Genomic DNA, 12,487 nt, shown 5'->3' on the forward strand with positions numbered 1-12,487 from the left:
CGGGTTGTGTTAATCCCTCAGTAAACATGTTGTGTTAATCCCTCAGTAAACAGGTTGTGATAATCCCTCAGTAAACGGGTTGTGATAATCCCTCAGTGTTAATCCCTCAGTAAACAGGTTGTGTTAATCCCTCAGTGTTAATCCCTCAGTAAACGGGTTGTGTTAATCCCTCAGTAAACATGTTGTGTTAATCCCTCAGTAAACAGGTTGTGATAATCCCTCAGTAAACGGGTTGTGTTAATCCCTCAGTAAACATGTTGTGTTAATCCCTCAGTGTTAATCCCTCAGTAAACAGGTTGTGTTAATCCCTCAGTAAACAGGTTGTGTTAATCCCCCAGTAAACAGGTTGTGTTAATCCCTCAGTAAACAGGTTGTGTTAATCCCTCAGTGTTAATCCCCCAGTAAACAGGTTGTGTTAATACCTCAGTAAACAGGTTGTGTTAATCCCTCAGTAAACAGGTTGTGTTAATCCCTCAGTGTTAATCCCCCAGTAAACAGGTTGTGTTAATCCTTCAGTAAACAGGTTGTATTAATCCCTCAGTAAACAGGTTGTGATAATCCCTCAGTAAACAGGTTGTGTTAATCCCTCAGTGTTAATCCCTCAGTAAACAGGTTGTGTTAATCCCTCAGTGTTAATCCCTCAGTAAACAGGTTGTGTTAATCCCTCAGTAAACAGGTTGTGTTAATCCCTCAGTGTTAATCCCTCAGTAAACAGGTTGTGTTAATCCCTCAGTAAACAGGTTGTGTTAATCCCTCAGTGTTAATCCCTCAGTAAACAGGTTGTGTTAATCCCTCAGTAAACAGGTTGTGTTAATCCCTCAGTGTTAATCCCTCAGTAAACAGGTTGTGATAATCCCTCAGTAAACAGGTTGTGATAATCCCTCAGTGTTAATCCCTCAGTAAACAGGTTGTGTTAATCCCTCAGTGTTAATCCCTCAGTAAACAGGTTGTGTTAATCCCTCAGTGTTAATCCCTCAGTAAACAGGTTGTGTTAATCCCTCAGTAAACAGGTTGTGATAATCCTCCAGTAAACATGTTGTGTTAATCCCTCAGTAAACAGGTTGTGTTAATCCCTCAGTAAACAGGTTGTGTTAATCCCTCAGTAAACGGGTTGTGTTAATCCCTCAGTGTTAATCCCTCAGTAAACAGGTTGTGTTAATCCCTCAGTAAACAGGTTGTGATAATCCCCCAGTAAACAGGTTGTGTTAATCCCCCAGTAAACAGGTTGTGTTAATCCCTCAGTGTTAATCCCTCAGTAAACAGGTTGTGTTAATCCCTCAGTAAACAGGTTGTGATAATCCTCCAGTAAACAGGTTGTGATAATCCTCAGTAAACATGTTGTGTTAATCCCTCAGTAAACAGGTTGTGATAATCCCTCAGTAAACAGGTTGTGTTAATCCCTCAGTAAACAGGTTGTGTTAATCCCTCAGTAAACAGGTTGTGTTAATCCCTCAGTAAACAGGTTGTGTTAATCCCTCAGTAAACGGGTTGTGTTAATCCCTCAGTGTTAATCCCTCAGTAAACAGGTTGTGTTAATCCCTCAGTAAACAGGTTGTGTTAATCCCTCAGTAAACGGGTTGTGTTAATCCCTCAGTAAACATGTTGTGTTAATCCCTCAGTAAACAGGTTGTGATAATCCCTCAGTAAACAGGTTGTGTTAATCCCTCAGTAAACAGGTTGTGTTAATCCCTCAGTAAACAGGTTGTGATAATCCCTCAGTAAACAGTTTGTGTTAATCCCTCAGTAAACAGGTTGTGATAATCCCCCAGTAAACAGGTTGTGTTAATCCCTCAGTGTTAATCCCTCAGTAAACATGTTGTGTTAATCCCTCAGTGTTAATCCCTCAGTAAACAGGTTGTGTTAATCCCTCAGTGTTAATCCCTCAGTAAACAGGTTGTGTTAATCCCCCAGTAAACAGGTTGTGTTAATCCCTCAGTAAACAGGTTGTGTTAATCCCTCAGTGTTAATCCCCCAGTAAACAGGTTGTGATAATCCTCCAGTAAACATGTTGTGTTAATCCCTCAGTAAACAGGTTGTGTTAATCCCTCAGTAAACAGGTTGTGTTAATCCCTCAGTAAACAGGTTGTGATAATCCCCCAGTAAACAGGTTGTGTTAATCCCTCAGTGTTAATCCCTCAGTAAACATGTTGTGTTAATCCCTCAGTAAACAGGTTGTGTTAATCCCTCAGTGTTAATCCCTCAGTAAACAGGTTGTGTTAATCCCCCAGTAAACAGGTTGTGTTAATCCCCCAGTAAACAGGTTGTGTTAATCCCCCAGTAAACAGGTTGTGTTAATCCCTCAGTAAACATGTTGTGTTAATCCCCCAGTAAACAGGTTGTGTTAATCCCTCAGTGTTAATCCCTCAGTAAACAGGTTGTGTTAATACCTCAGTGTTAATCCCTCAGTAAACAGGTTGTGTTAATCCCCCAGTAAACAGGTTGTGTTAATCCCTCAGTAAATATGTTGTGTTAATCCCTCAGTGTTAATCCCTCAGTAAACATGTTGTGTTAATCCCTCAGTAAACATGTTGTGTTAATCCCTCAGTAAACAGGTTGTGTTAATCCCTCAGTAAACAGGTTGTGTTAATCAGTCTATGACAATTTTTGGACCTTCCTTTGTCACCGCCTAGTATATAGGTCCTGGATGGCAGGAAGCTTGGCCCCAGTGATGTACTGGGCCGTATGTACTATCTTCTGTAGCGCCTTCCGGTCAGATGCTGAGTGGTTGCCATACCAGCTAATGCAACTAGTCAGGATGCTCTCGATGGTGCAGCTGTAGAACTTCTTGAGGATCTGGGGACCCATGCCAAATATTTTCAGTCTCCTGAAGAGGAAAAGGCGTTGTCGTGCCCTCTTCACAACTGTCTTGGTGTGTATGGACCATGATAGTTTGTTGGTGATCCGGACACTAAGGAACTTGAAACTCTCAACCCGCTCCACTTCAGTCCCGTCAATGTTATTGGGGGCCTGTTCGCCCCTCCTTTTCCTATAGTCCACGATCAGCTCCTTTTGTCTTGTTCACATTGAGAGAGATGTTGTTAATTTGAGAGAGGGCCTATAACTTCTGCATAATAATCACATTGGTGGTAACACTATTTGGATAGTCCATCTGTAGATGCTCTATCTATCAGTAACATGTCGACTGTGTGTCTGTTGACTTTCAACAAGAAAGTGTCTATAGTTCATGTTCAAAAAACTATTAGTAGCATTTAAACAGTCTATCTTTAGCCGTTCAGTAGCATTTCAACAGTCTACCTTTAGCTGTTCAGTAGCATTTAAACAGCATATCTAGTTGTTCAGTAGCATTTAAACAGCATATCTAGTCGTTCAGTAGCATTTCAACAGCCTACCTTTAGCTGTTCAGTAGCATTTCAACAGCCTACCTTTAGCCGTTCAGTAGTATTTAAACAGTCTACCTTTAGCCGTTCAGTAGCATTTCAACAGCCTACCTTTAGCCATTCAGTAGTATTTAAACAGTCTACCTTTAGCCGTTCAGTAGCATTTCAACAGCCTACATTTAGCCATTCAGTAGCGTTTCAACAGTCTACCTTTAGCCGTTCAGTAGCATTTCAACAGCCTACCTTTAGCCATTCAGTAGTATTTAAACAGTCTACCTTTAGCCGTTCAGTAGCATTTCAACAGCCTACCTTTAGCCGTTCAGTAGCGTTTCAACAGTCTACCTTTAGCCGTTCAGTAGCATTTCAACAGCCTACCTTTAGCCATTCAGTAGCATTTAAACAGTCTACCTTTAGCCGTTCAGTAGCATTTAAACAGTCTACCTTTAGCCGTTCAGTAGCATTTCAACAGCATATCTAGTTGTTCAGTAGCATTTCAACAGTCTACCTTTAGCCGTTCAGTAGCATTTCAACAGCATATCTAGTCGTTCAGTAGCATTTCAACAGCCTACCTTTAGCCGTTCAGTAGCATTTCAACAGCCTACCTTTAGCCGTTCAGTAGCATTTAAACAGCCTACCTTTAGCCGTTCAGTAGCGTTTCAACAGTCTACCTTTAGCCGTTCAGTAGCATTTCAACAGTCTACCTTTAGCCGTTCAGCAGCATTTCAACAGCCTACCTTTAGCCGTTCAGCAGCATTTCAACAGCATATCTAGTCGTTCAGTAGCATTTCAACAGCATATCTAGTCGTTCAGTAGCATTTCAACAGCCTACCTTTAGCCGTTCAGTAGCGTTTCAACAGTCTACCTTTAGCCGTTCAGTAGCGTTTCAACAGCATACCTTTAGCCGTTCAGTAGCGTTTCAACAGCATACCTTTAGCCGTTCAGTAGCATTTCAACAGCCTACCTTTAGCCGTTCAGTAGTATTTAAACAGCCTACCTTTAGCCGTTCAGTAGCATTTCAACAGCCTACCTTTAGCCGTTCAGTAGCATTTCAACAGCCTACCTTTAGCCGTTCAGTAGCATTTCAACAGCCTACCTTTAGCCGTTCAGTAGCATTTTAACAGCATATCTAGTTGTTCAGTAGCATTTCAACAGCATATCTAGTCGTTCAGTAGCATTTCAACAGCATATCTAGTCGTTCAGTAGCATTTCAACAGCCTACCTTTAGCCGTTCAGTAGCGTTTCAACAGTCTACCTTTAGCCGTTCAGCAGCGTTTCAACAGCATACCTTTAGCCGTTCAGTAGCATTTCAACAGTCTACCTTTAGCCGTTCAGTAGCATTTCAACAGCCTACCTTTAGCCGTTCAGTAGCATTTCAACAGCCTACCTTTAGCCGTTCAGTAGCATTTCAACAGTCTACCTTTAGCCGTTCAGTAGCATTTCAACAGCATATCTAGTCGTTCAGTAGCATTTCAACAGTATATCTAGTCTTTCAGTAGCATTTCAACAGTATATCTAGCCGTTCAGTAGCATTTCAACAGTCTACCTTTAGCCGTTCAGTAGCATTTCAACAGCATATCTAGTCGTTCAGTAGCATTTCAACAGTATATCTAGTCTTTCAGTAGCATTTCAACAGTATATCTAGCCGTTCAGTAGCATTTCAACAGTCTACCTTTAGCCGTTCAGTAGCATTTCAACAGTCTACCTTTAGCCGTTCAGTAGCATTTCAACAGTATATCTAGTCTTTCAGTAGCATTTCAACAGTATATCTAGTCGTTCAGTAGCATTTCAACAGCATATCTGTTGAAAGGGGTCCAGGGGCATTAAATAAAATTGAAATGTTTGTTTCTGGTGAATTATGAAGGAAAATACATACAAACATGTCCTGGTAATTTGGGTCAATATACCCCAATCACAACTGAAACACCAATATGTTTATATATTACTTTATACTGTGTTTCTTACCCGTAATAGTCACCAACACACTAGTTCTTTCACTACATTTAAATGTTAACGCCCCTTCACCACACTTGGCTAGTACATGGTCTTGAATAACACGTTTCTTATACCCAATTAACTTACAACGAGTTGGTTACACAATTTAAATACGGTATTAATTCATAAAATAATATAGGGACAGACAAAATCTAACTTTTCAATATGGCATCATGCTCAACCAATCAGTATAGTATGTCATGCTCAAGAATCAACTCACGGTCATTCACCAATCACCATCAAGTGAAAAACATACATTCAATAACAGTCCATAACAGCTTGCAACCTTATACAAATATGGGCATACAGTGGTACCGAGAGGGGTCAGATCTTCAGTCTCTTCCAATACCTGTTTACACCTGTCACTACCAGCAATAAAATTCTGACATGTTTGTTTTCCCTATCTATGTAATCCAGCTTCTCCTGGTGGATATGACATACAGCAACATGGTTCAATCTGCTTTGTGTTATTGTTGAGCACAGCCACGTCTCCTACCTCCTGAGGGCACCAAAGCTCCTTTCTGGTTCAGAGGAGGAAACGGCTATGACAAGGAGCAACCTGGCCAGAGATTCAACATTGGGATTAAAGCTACACACTTCTACTGCCAGTCCTCTTAGAAGGTCTACAGCCTCTACACTAGAACTGAATGAGTAGTTGAGTACAGCCTCTACACTAGAACTGAATGAGTAGTTGAGTACAGCCTCTACACTAGAACTGAATGAGTAGTTGAGTACAGTCTCTACACTAGAACTGAATGAGTAGTTGAGTACGGCCTCTACACTAGAACTGAATGAGTAGTTGAGTACAGCCTCTACACTAGAACTGAATGAGTAGTTGAGTACAGTCTCTACACTAGAACTGAATGAGTAGTTGAGTACGGCCTCTACACTAGAACTGAATGAGTAGTTGAGTGGAGCCTCTACACTAGAACTGAATGAGTAGTTGAGTACGGCCTCTACACTAGAACTGAATGAGTAGTTGAGTACAGCCTCTACACTAGAACTGAATGAGTAGTTGAGTACGGCCTCTACACTAGAACTGAATGAGTAGTTGAGTACGGCCTCTACACTAGAACTGAATGAGTAGTTGAGTACAGTCTCTACACTAGAACTGAATGAGTAGTTGAGTACAGCCTCTACACTAGAACTGAATGAGTAGTTGAGTACAGCCTCTACACTAGAACTGAATGAGTAGTTGAGTACAGCCTCTACACTAGAACTGAATGAGTAGTTGAGTACGGCCTCTACACTAGAACTGAATGAGTAGTTGAGTACAGCCTCTACACTAGAACTGAATGAGTAGTTGAGTACGGCCTCTACACTAGAACTGAATGAGTAGTTGAGTACAGCCTCTACACTAGAACTGAATGAGTAGTTGAGTACAGCCTCTACACTAGAACTGAATGAGTAGTTGAGTACAGCCTCTACACTAGAACTGAATGAGTAGTTGAGTACAGCCTCTACACTAGAACTGAATGAGTAGTTGAGTGTGGCCTCTACACTAGAACTGAATGAGTAGTTGAGTGTGGCCTCTACACTAGAACTGAATGAGTAGTTGAGTACAGCCTCTACACTAGAACTGAATGAGTAGTTGAGTACAGCCTCTACACTAGAACTGAATGAGTAGTTGAGTACAGCCTCTACACTAGAACTGAATGAGTAGTTGAGTGGAGTCTCTACACTAGAACTGAATGAGTAGTTGAGTACAGTCTCTACACTAGAACTGAATGAGTAGTTGAGTACAGCCTCTACACTAGAACTGAATGAGTAGTTGATTGGAGCCTCTACACTAGAACTGAATGAGTAGTTGAGTACAGCCTCTACACTAGAACTGAGTGAGTAGTTGAGGGTAGCCTCTACACTAGAACTGAATGAGTAGTTGAGTACAGCCTCTACACTGGAACTGAATGAGTAGTTGAGTACAGCCTCTACACTAGAACTGAATGAGTAGTTGAGTACAGCCTCTACACTAGAACTGAATGAGTAGTTGAGTACAGCCTCTACACTAGAACTGAATGAGTAGTTGAGTACAGCCTCTACACTAGAACTGAATGAGTAGTTGAGTACAGCCTCTACACTAGAACTGAATGAGTAGTTGAGTACAGCCTCTACACTAGAACTGAATGAGTAGTTGAGTGGAGCCTCTACACTAGAACTGAATGAGTAGTTGAGTACAGCCTCTACACTAGAACTGAATGAGTAGTTGAGTGTAGCCTCTACACTAGAACTGAATGAGTAGTTGAGTACAGCCTCTACACTAGAACTGAATGAGTAGTTGAGTACAGCCTCTACACTAGAACTGAATGAGTAGTTGAGTACAGCCTCTACACTAGAACTGAATGAGTAGTTGAGTACAGCCTCTACACTAGAACTGAATGAGTAGTTGAGTACAGCCTCTACACTAGAACTGAATGAGTAGTTGAGTACAGCCTCTACACTAGAACTGAATGAGTAGTTGAGTACAGCCTCTACACTGGTGTCCATAACTACTTTTTGGCTTTGTGCTGATGTCCATAACTTCTATTTGTTCTGTGGCTCTATCCCTGTCATCTATGCTCAACTGGTCCCTGACTTGTGGCTCAGTCCCTTACAACAAACATTGCTTAACTTTCTATTGGCAAAACTTAAACAATAATACATCTGTCGTGGCACTACACTTAAATATTCACGTGTCGTGTTCACCATCGTTTCCTCACCATTCCAAATTCTCACCTGATGACCTGTTCGTCCTCTCCCTCCCTCAACATGGCCAGTGTTCTCTCTCTCTCTCTCTCTCTCTCTCGCTCTCTCCACTGAGTGTCTCTAACCCAGGGTTTCCCAAACTCAGTCCTGGGGACCCTAAGGGGTAAATTGTTTGTTTTTTTCCCCTAGCACTGCACAGTGGATTCAAATAATCAACTGATTATCAAGCTTTGATCATTTGAATCAAAAGTTTTGTTATCACGCTCGGGCTACGGTCAGCGAAGAGGAAGAGTTGAACATGGGTGGTGCTCTCTCTCTTACTCTCTCTATTGTCTGTCTTTGATCACATGATCATATGTCCAAATACCATGATCACATGACCAAATACCATGATCACATGACCAAATACCATGATCACATGACCAAATACCATGATCACATGACCAAATACCATGATCACATGACCAAACACCATGATCACATGACCAAATACCATGATCACATGACCAAATACCATGATCACATGACCAAACAGCATGATCACATGACCAATACCATGATCACATGACCAAATACCATGATCACATGACCAAATACCATGATCACATGACCAAATACCATGATCACATGACCAAATACCATGATCACATGACCAAATACCATGATCACATGACCAAATACCATGATCACATGACCAAATACCATGATCACATGACCAAATACCATGATCACATGACAAAAATGGCTGACCTTAAAAATGATGGGGTCAGCTTATTAACATGAAATAGATTCTGGTTTATTTAGCTAAATTGTTTATTTACTGGCTGGCAATATCTATATTTAGCTAGCTGACTACATAGTACCAGTCTATTATGAATTGTACCGTGTAGTTAGCTAGCTATGTAGCCATTCATTAATTTACTTACAATTCTCTGCAAGAAAACGTATGTCCTGCACTTCTCTCCTCTATGATGTTAGCCCCTCCATTAAGCTACTGTTACTAGGGTGGTGTTAGCCCCTCCATTAAGCTACTGTTACTAGGGTGGTGTTAGCCCCTCCATTAAGCTACTGTTACTAGGGTGGTGTTAGCCCCTCCATTAAGGGCACTAGCTACTGTTATTAGGGTGGTGTTAGCCCCTCCATTAAGGGCACTAGCTACTGTTACTAGGGTGGTGTTAGCCCCTCCATTAAGCTACTGTTACTAGGGTGGTGTTAGCCCCTCCATTAAGCTACTGTTACTAGGGTGGTGTTAGCCCCTCCATTAAGCTACTGTTACTAGGGTGGTGTTAGCTCCTCCATTAAGGGCACTAGCTACTGTTACTAGGGTGGTGTTAGCCCCTCCATTAAGCGACTGTTACTAGGGTGGTGTTAGCCCCTCCATTAAGGGCACTAGCTACTGTTACTAGGGTGGTGTTAGCCCCTCCATTAAGGGCACTAGCTACTGTTACTAGGGTGGTGTTAGCCCCTCCATTAAGCTACTGTTACTAGGGTGGTGTTAGCCCCTCCATTAAGGACACTAGCTACTGTTACTAGGGTGGTGTTAGCCCCTCCATTAAGCTACTGTTACTAGGGTGGTGTTAGCCCCTCCATTAAGGGCACTAGCTACTGTTACTAGGGTGGTGTTAGCCCCTCCATTAAGCTACTGTTACTAGGGTGGTGTTAGCCCCTCCATTAAGGGCACTAGCTACTGTTACTAGGGTGGTGTTAGCCCCTCCATTAAGGGCACTAGCTACTGTTACTAGGGTGGTGTTAGCCCCTCCATTAAGGACACTAGCTACTGTTACTAGGGTGGTGTTAGACCCTCCATTAAGCTACTGTTACTAGGGTGGTGTTAGCCCCTCCATTAAGGGCACTAGCTACTGTTACTAGGGTGGTGTTAGCCCCTCCATTAAGGGCACTAGCTACTGTTACTAGGGTGGTGTTAGCCCCTCCATTAAGCTACTATTACTAGGGTGGTGTTAGCCCCTCCATTAAGGACACTAGCTACTGTTACTAGGGTGGTGTTAGCCCCTCCATTAAGGGCACTAGCTACTGTTACTAGGGTGGTGTTAGCCCCTCCATTAAGGACACTAGCTACTGTTACTAGGGTGGTGTTAGCCCCTCCATTAAGGGCACTAGCTACTGTTACTAGGGTGGTGTTAGCTCCTCCACTAAGGACACTAGCTACTGTTACTAGGGGTGGTGTTAGCCCCTCCATTAAGGGCACTAGCTACTGTTACTAGGGTGGTGTTAGCCCCTCCATTAAGCTACTGTTACTAGGGTGGTGTTAGCCCCTCCATTAAGCTACTGTTACTGGGGTGGTGTTAGCCCCTCCATTAAGCTACTGTTACTAGGGTGGTGTTAGCCCCTCCATTAAGGGCACTAGCTACTGTTACTAGGGTGGTGTTAGCCCCTCCATTAAGGACACTAGCTACTGTTACTAGGGTGGTGTTAGCCCCTCCATTGAGGACACTAGCTACTGTTACTAGGGTGGTGTTAGCCCCTCCATTAAGCTACTGTTACTAGGGTGGTGATAGCCCCTCCATTAAGCTACTGTTACTAGGGTGGTGTTAGCCCCTCCATTAAGGACACTAGCTACTGTTACTAGGGTGGTGTTAGCCCCTCCATTAAGGGCACTAGCTACTGTTATTAGGGTGGTGTTAGCCCCTCCATTAAGGGCACTAGCTACTGTTACTAGGGTGGTGTTAGCCCCTCCATTAAGCTACTATTACTAGGGTGGTGTTAGCCCCTCCATTAAGGACACTAGCTACTGTTACTAGGGTGGTGTTAGCCCCTCCATTAAGGACACTAGCTACTGTTACTAGGGTGGTGTTAGCCCCTCCATTAAGGGAACTAGCTACTGTTACTAGGGTGGTGTAAGCCCCTCCATTAAGGGAACTAGCTACTGTTACTAGGGGTGGTGTTAGCCCCTCCATTAAGGGCACTAGCTACTGTTACTAGGGTGGTGTTAGCCCCTCCATTAAGCTACTGTTACTAGGGTGGTGTTAGCCCCTCCATTAAGCTACTGTTACTAGGGTGGTGTTAGCCCCTCCATTAAGCTACTGTTACTAGGGTGGTGTTAGCCCCTCCATTAAGGACACTAGCTACTGTTACTAGGGTGGTGTTAGCCCCTCCATTAAGCTACTGTTACTAGGGTGGTGTTAGCCCCTCCATTAAGGGCACTAGCTACTGTTACTAGGGTGGTGTTAGCCCCTCCATTAAGGACACTAGCTACTGTTACTAGGGTGGTGTTAGCCCATCCATTAAGCTACTGTTACTAGGGTGGTGTTAGCCCCTCCATTAAGGACACTAGCTACTGTTACTAGGGTGGTGTTAGACCCTCCATTAAGCTACTGTTACTAGGGTGGTGTTAGCCCCTCCATTAAGGGCACTAGCTACTGTTACTAGGGTGGTGTTAGCCCCTCCATTAAGGGCACTAGCTACTGTTACTAGGGTGGTGTTAGCCCCTCCATTAAGCTACTGTTACTAGGGTGGTGTTAGCCCCTCCATTAAGGGCACTAGCTACTGTTACTAGGGTGGTGTTAGCCCCTCCATTAAGGGCACTAGCTACTGTTACTAGGGTGGTGTTAGCCCCTCCATTAAGGGCACTAGCTACTGTTACTAGGGTGGTGTTAGCCCCTCCATTAAGGACACTAGCTACTGTTACTAGGGTGGTGTTAGCCCCTCCATTAAGGGCACTAGCTACTGTTACTAGGGTGGTGTTAGCTCCTCCATTAAGGACACTAGCTACTGTTACTAGGGGTGGTGTTAGCCCCTCCATTAAGGGCACTAGCTACTGTTACTAGGGTGGTGTTAGCCCCTCCATTAAGCTACTGTTACTAGGGTGGTGTTAGCCCCTCCATTAAGCTACTGTTACTAGGGTGGTGTTAGCCCCTCCATTAAGCTACTGTTACTAGGGTGGTGTTAGCCCCTCCATTAAGGGCACTAGCTACTGTTACTAGGGTGGTGTTAGCCCCTCCATTAAGGGAACTAGCTACTGTTACTAGGGTGGTGTAAGCCCCTCCATTAAGGTCACTAGCTACTGTTACTAGGGGTGGTGTTAGCCCCTCCATTAAGGACACTAGCTACTGTTACTAGGGTGGTGTTAGCTCCTCCATTAAGGGCACTAGCTACTGTTACTAGGGTGGTGTTAGCTCCTCCATTAAGGGCACTAGCTACTGTTACTAGGGTGGTGTTAGCCCCTCCATTAAGCTACTATTACTAGGGTGGTGTTAGCCCCTCCATTAAGGACACTAGCTACTGTTACTAGGGTGGTATTAGCCCCTCCATTAAGGACACTAGCTACTGTTACTAGGGTGGTGTTAGCTCCTCCATTAAGGGCGCTAGCTACTGTTACTAGGGTGGTGTTAGCCCCTCCATTAAGCTACTATTACTAGGGTGGTGTTAGCCCCTCCATTAAGGACACTAGCTACTGTTACTAGGGTGGTGTTAGCCCCTCCATTAAGGACACTAGCTACTGTTACTAGGGTGGTGTT

The sequence above is a fragment of the Salvelinus fontinalis genome, chromosome 31 (genome assembly GCF_029448725.1).
Source record: "Salvelinus fontinalis isolate EN_2023a chromosome 31, ASM2944872v1, whole genome shotgun sequence".
Taxonomy (NCBI): Eukaryota; Metazoa; Chordata; class Actinopteri; order Salmoniformes; family Salmonidae; genus Salvelinus; species Salvelinus fontinalis.